The following is a 6,000-nucleotide window of genomic DNA, read 5'->3' on the forward strand; positions in this document are numbered from 1 at the left end:
ACACTTTTAATGATGACAGAGGAGTTAATTGAAAAAATAATGTAGCGTAATCCGTTGCTCACACGAGGCCGCGTTGTTCTCTGATTAAACCTAAGATTAGACCTTAGATTTTAATTAAAAGAAATATAATACAAAAGTTTCAGTAGGTACTTAAATAAAACCAAAATGCAATGTAGGATAATTGTAAAGTTTTACACAAACTTTTTTTGCAGTACCGACGATACGTGGTCGAAGATTTAATTGGCAACATTAATCCGCAGACACGGTCATTTCCTCCGCACGGTGGCTGTTCAGCAGGCTCCGCCGGTTTTATTGTGAAGTTTACTTTAATAGTATTATTAAAGCGGTTGAAAATTGTCGTATTAATCTCTGGCCTGGCCGCGCGTCGTGCCCCGGGCGGCGGCCGCGGTTCTCAGTCGACATCAAATCTCTTGTTGGGAATTAAATTGCGATATCTTATTTATAGTATCGATGCTCGGCTGTATGCATGAAAGATTGCTTTTTATTTAGTACTCGGGTAAGATGTAAGCAGATGCTAAATATCGCGGTACTTAATAACAAAATTGTTATTGTTCACTTGGCACGAGCATGCCTACTTAATGTATGAATTAAACGATGCTTTAGACGTCTGATTATAGTTTCATAGAAAACAAGCAGGTGAATCTAACCGCGCGAGATAAAGCCACTAGCGCAACTGCCTAAACATCAGTTATGGTCGTCTATGATTAGCATAACAAATGGTGTTTTTAACGGAATCCGTAATGTAGATAATCAAGTAGCATTTGCCATATCAGTGAGCGAGCCGGCGCACGACGCACGCGCCTGTAATTGCGCGCAAAGGTCGCACGCGCACATTGCGCGCGCACTTCCTGTCAGACACACTTTCCTTTTTAACGCGGATGATTTCGTACTTTTCGTACATCAATTAGGGTAAGGATTTTGTCGCGTTTATAAGCCAAGGACAGAGTAGATGTTGCTCTTAATAGGGTATGAATAAAATGGATATGGATAACGTCTAGCAATAGACGATTACAGGCTGGATGTAATGATGATATGGAAGTTTGTAAAAGTAACTTGGAGCTTTAATTCAAAGAAACACACAGTTTGGGAAAACTGTAATAACTCTTCATTATTGTACCTAATCAGAACTTAAACTCTGATTGAACACTGCGATAAAATTAGTAGTCGATAATAAAGAGAAAATAGTAGAAAATATAGTAAGAACATGCAGGAAGGGCCCACATGCGCGCGCTTCGCTGTCAGTCTGTGCCCTCCCCTCCCCCCCCCCTCCCTTGGCCTCGGGCTCTCTTCGCAGCAAACGAATATAAATTATCATTCAGACAGAACCTTTTTTTATTTTAGTTTGTGCTACTGAAAACCCTTTTTTTCGCAATGAAAAATTAATTATAAATCAATTATAACGAACCTTAGCCTCTATAATGGTTTGCGGTGGGCAAGGCAAATTAGTTTCTTCCTTTCTTATGTACAGTATAAAGGACCTGGGATTTGTGAAATATGTTTTGATAAGTAAATAGAATGGATATTTCTCTACTTATTTAAATAAGTTTATAATTTTATTTATTAAGTTTATAATTTTGACTTGATACCATTAAGATAGGTGTTACTTAAGGCTACTACTTACTGTTTATACATGATATTCATGATTTGGAACTAAAATGCCAATTTATAAGTAGCTTACACTTAGTCAACAAAAATAATAACTTTATTTGCAGATAAACGACATGGCCTCGGCACATCGCATGAAACGACTGGCTCTAATGAAAATGTAAAGTACTAATTATAAATGTTGTTGGTTGATAATGTCACCGTGTCGTTAACTAATTCAACTACATGGAATTTATAATGAGGTGTATTTCATGATCTATATTCAATTTTATTTATCACTTTATCTAGACTATGATAACTAGGCATCATATGTCTAGTCTAGACACAATGTTAAACAGATGTTTAGAGCTTTCAAAAACCCTGTATGAATTTTTCAAATACCTCTTATTGTTGCTACCACCCGTAAACCTAGTTTTTACTATATTTTGACAATACAGAAAAAAAATATTGTTGTACCTACCTATGCCTATTATAATACATAATAATATATTTTTTTATAATTAAGCGGCGGCGGGGCATAAATTAATACAGCTACATTTCAATAAAAGCTGAATCGTAATGATTGCCGTATATACAACGACATGTGACGCTTTCATCTGTTGTCTTATACCATACATCGCAGGCGACACTCGCGCACCGTGGCAGCCTTACAACTGGAGTCACACATGGAATACCCATTCGCACTTACAGCTAAATATAGGTTAAAGCACACATTATCGCGACTCGGTGACATCTGCCAGCGCCTAAAGCCCTCCTTTTTATTACTGTACAGGATAGAGATACTCATAAAAATATTATACAGAGATTATAAAAGCAACTAAGTAAGATATCAAAGGATTCTAAAGTTTTCACGATTTAATTTGCATGTTTATTGAGAATCGTATTCCGATATGCCGTTATGGGTTTACTTTTTATTGCTGATATTCTGTAGAAGCAGTTTTTATGTCGGCTGGTAATTAAATTGTACACATTAAAGCCTTACATTTCACACAAGGCTAAAAACTTGATTTCATCTAGGTAGGCTTTGAATATGTTTACTTATCCATTTGTTACCATATTCAAACTGTTTAGGAGTAATTTATTGTCGCTAGAACTTTTCTCTTTCTCGTGAGTACACTCAATTAATACAACTAAGTTAAAAACAATAAATTTGCCACCAATAAATAGTAGTATTACGGTACGACAAGTCTGACAAAAAATAAACATATTTTTAATGAGCGGCTGTGAAATAAATTGTACGTTTTTCGTACTATCATTCATTTCATTGTGTAACGTTGTATAATTGTGGACGCGGCGCAGGGTGGTGGAGGAGTGGTTGTATGTATTTTTCACGAAATTGCAAGCTTTTGCAGGCGCAATCACTTTGATGCATTTGCGGCTATAAATAACCTTTCACAGGCGCGTTAAATCGAAGCCGACGAGCCAACGAGCCAAACGCCGGCCTCCGCGCGCGACCACTTGTTACCAGGGAATTATATCTACTACGCAATAAATAATTTACTCTTTGCTACTATGTAAGTAAATTAATTAAATAGTTAGAAACGTACACTTTGTAGTACCTAGCTACTTTTAATAAAGCAGTTTAGTGATCTCCGCAAAGACATAATACGTAGCTACCGTACTGTACACCTAGCATACACTTCCGAATGGTTTTAATCATAACGTTCATCTTCATCCGTACTATCACAAAATTATGATACTACTTACATAGTATGTACATATTACATAGTAAATTATTGCAATGAAAATACTACTACAAAACCGGGAAAAGCGATAGAGCAAATTCAACTTTTCTTGGGACGCTATCCAGAGTGCAAAGTGCAGTCGACCGCAGGCGCTGGAACTCGTCCTGTTGCACCTGCGACAATTTTTATAGTATAAATTTGCATTAATTCATTTAGTCCTGTTCGAGCGGCGTATAAATGGGTTAGCCGGTAAGTGGAGACGGTACCTGATAGCCGCTCGTGTAATTGCAGATAGGTGACGGCTAGTTCTGCGAGGACTCTGCCTGTTTAATGCTCTCCTGGTACCTGTGCTCATCTTTATTTGAATTGTTATCGTTCTATACCTATGGGTTAAATACGAAATAGTACTGAAACAGATGACAGGTAACTAGAATATTCCCATTTTTTTAAAAAACCTTCGTATAATGAGATTTTAGTCACAATATATCTTTTAGGTCGGAATGGCAAAGGGCCATGAGTATATAGCCCTCACCTTTTCAATCGTTTCCAAATATCCGATAAATTCATTCAAACTTAAGTTATTAGTTAAATAACTTTGTTTTTACATGAACCACAAGTCCACAAGAATCCAGACGGACCAGAGCAGCAATGAAACTGAAAGTGCAGCGGTACGGGAAGGCCCTGATGGCGTTAATTGGCGGTTGCGCGGCGGCGGCGGGGGGGGGCGGGGTGCGAGGGGCGAGGGGTGCGGGGGTGCGCGGGCGCAGCTTCCGCCGCGACCGGTCTGCGCTGACCCATTGTCCACTGATGTCTTACTGTAATCTTCGCCACAGGAAATGACGCTAATCACAGAACGCACGAGCATGGCTGTTGAGTGTGGATTAATAAGGGGTTTACGCCAGTGGGTCATTTTTAAGTCAATATTCCTAACGAGATGCCTTTTAGTATGTTTGTAAGTTATAGTAGTGGATAAGGTCAATGCGAGAGTTTTTTTTATTAAATATACAATTGACAAAACGGTAGCATATACGTACTGAATAGTTTTTATTCATTAAAATACAATTAATAGTTTTCCCACATGCACCTTAAAGACGTTACGAAGGATCCGGGCTAACGGCGTAGCGGCGTCCGCACGTGCAACAATACGTTATTTGAAGTGTTTTCCCACGTGAAAAGGCTTTTAAAACCACTCTACTTACTTTATAAAATTTATGGGATTCTCGAAAGTCAAATATTATTAATTATCTTTAAAACCTCAAAATATTCAGAAATATTGATTGTATAAGAACTAATAAATACAAAATTTAACCAACTATACTTTAAAAATGTTTTCAATATCAAAAAATAATTAGATATCATAATAAAAAACAAACTACCACAATGTTTGTAACAGTCGGATTCGTAGCACTTGGCGCGCCACGCGACTCCCATACAAAAGACATCAACGCAGCTCCGCACTTACTTTGAGCCGCGCTCAACAAAAAACAGCTTTCACCTCGCGTTTGAGCCATATGTAAAACAAAACCACATCAAGTTTTTATGTCAAGCCATTTGATGTGATAAAAAATATGAAATAAAAGTTTTTTGATATTCAAAAAAGCGTTAGGGTAAGAATAAAAAGTTGGTTTGGGAGACACGGTTGCTTAGCTTCTTAGCTTGGCACGGGACAGCGACGCGCAGGGCCATATGGCCATCCACATGCTCCCGTGCTCCCCTCCCCTCCCCTTGTCTCATCACCCCTCCCCCCGCACTCCGCGCGTGCTGAACTCGGCCAAATTGCAGGTTATTTGGCCTCATTGAATTAAAACGGCACCCTAACCCCCGGGTTCAAATTGCTGACAACCCGGTGTTAGACCAGCGACTCCTGTGACACCTTGCCGCGATGAAAGTTATTTGTACGAATGTGTTTTATTATGGTTGATGCATCAAAAAAGCTACCTGCACATATAAACGGAAAATCTAATATACCACTGACCCTAGAATACTTTACCAGAATGAGGGACATTTAAAATATGGCGATATGTAATAAGAAAATCAACCACGATTCCTTCAAAGACTTAAATGAATATTTAGATATTTGAATCAATTATTGGTATTAGTTATTTAAAACCATCACTAACTATACGTTCTGTATTGTTTAATCAATAAAGTACTCGTATAAATATGTAAAGCACAGATATATTTTCAGTGAGTACATGTATATAATACTGGTAGTTACCAACTACATTCACAGTACATACCTATACATATCTGGATGCGCAGGTGCTTCGGCCGCTAACCGTTAAATTAAATGCTTTGTTTAATTTCTTGTTTATTTACCGACTGGTTCACATTTTATAAATCCTTTTGGTATCCAATGTAAGAATCAATAGTTTATAAATATCAAATAGGTAATGCTAGAGAGAGATAAAGAATGTTAAGAAGACAAAGACGGTAAAGTACCTACTTCAGCGATTTACATCACGATAGAACCAAGACACTGAAACAATTTCATTAGTATAAAAAATCTATTCAACTGGAAAAAAAAAATTACGAAAAAAAATATATCTCTAGGTGATCGTAAGTTATGTTAAGAGACAGGTATATTAAAACAAAATAAGAAATATTACAGTAAGTAAGTACCTATCAGTAGCGAAAAATATAAAAATAATACTGGTGGATTTTTAGCCTGTATGTAAATATTTTTTTT

The sequence above is a fragment of the Plutella xylostella genome, chromosome 4 (assembly GCF_932276165.1).
Source record: "Plutella xylostella chromosome 4, ilPluXylo3.1, whole genome shotgun sequence".
NCBI classification, from domain to species: domain Eukaryota; kingdom Metazoa; phylum Arthropoda; class Insecta; order Lepidoptera; family Plutellidae; genus Plutella; species Plutella xylostella.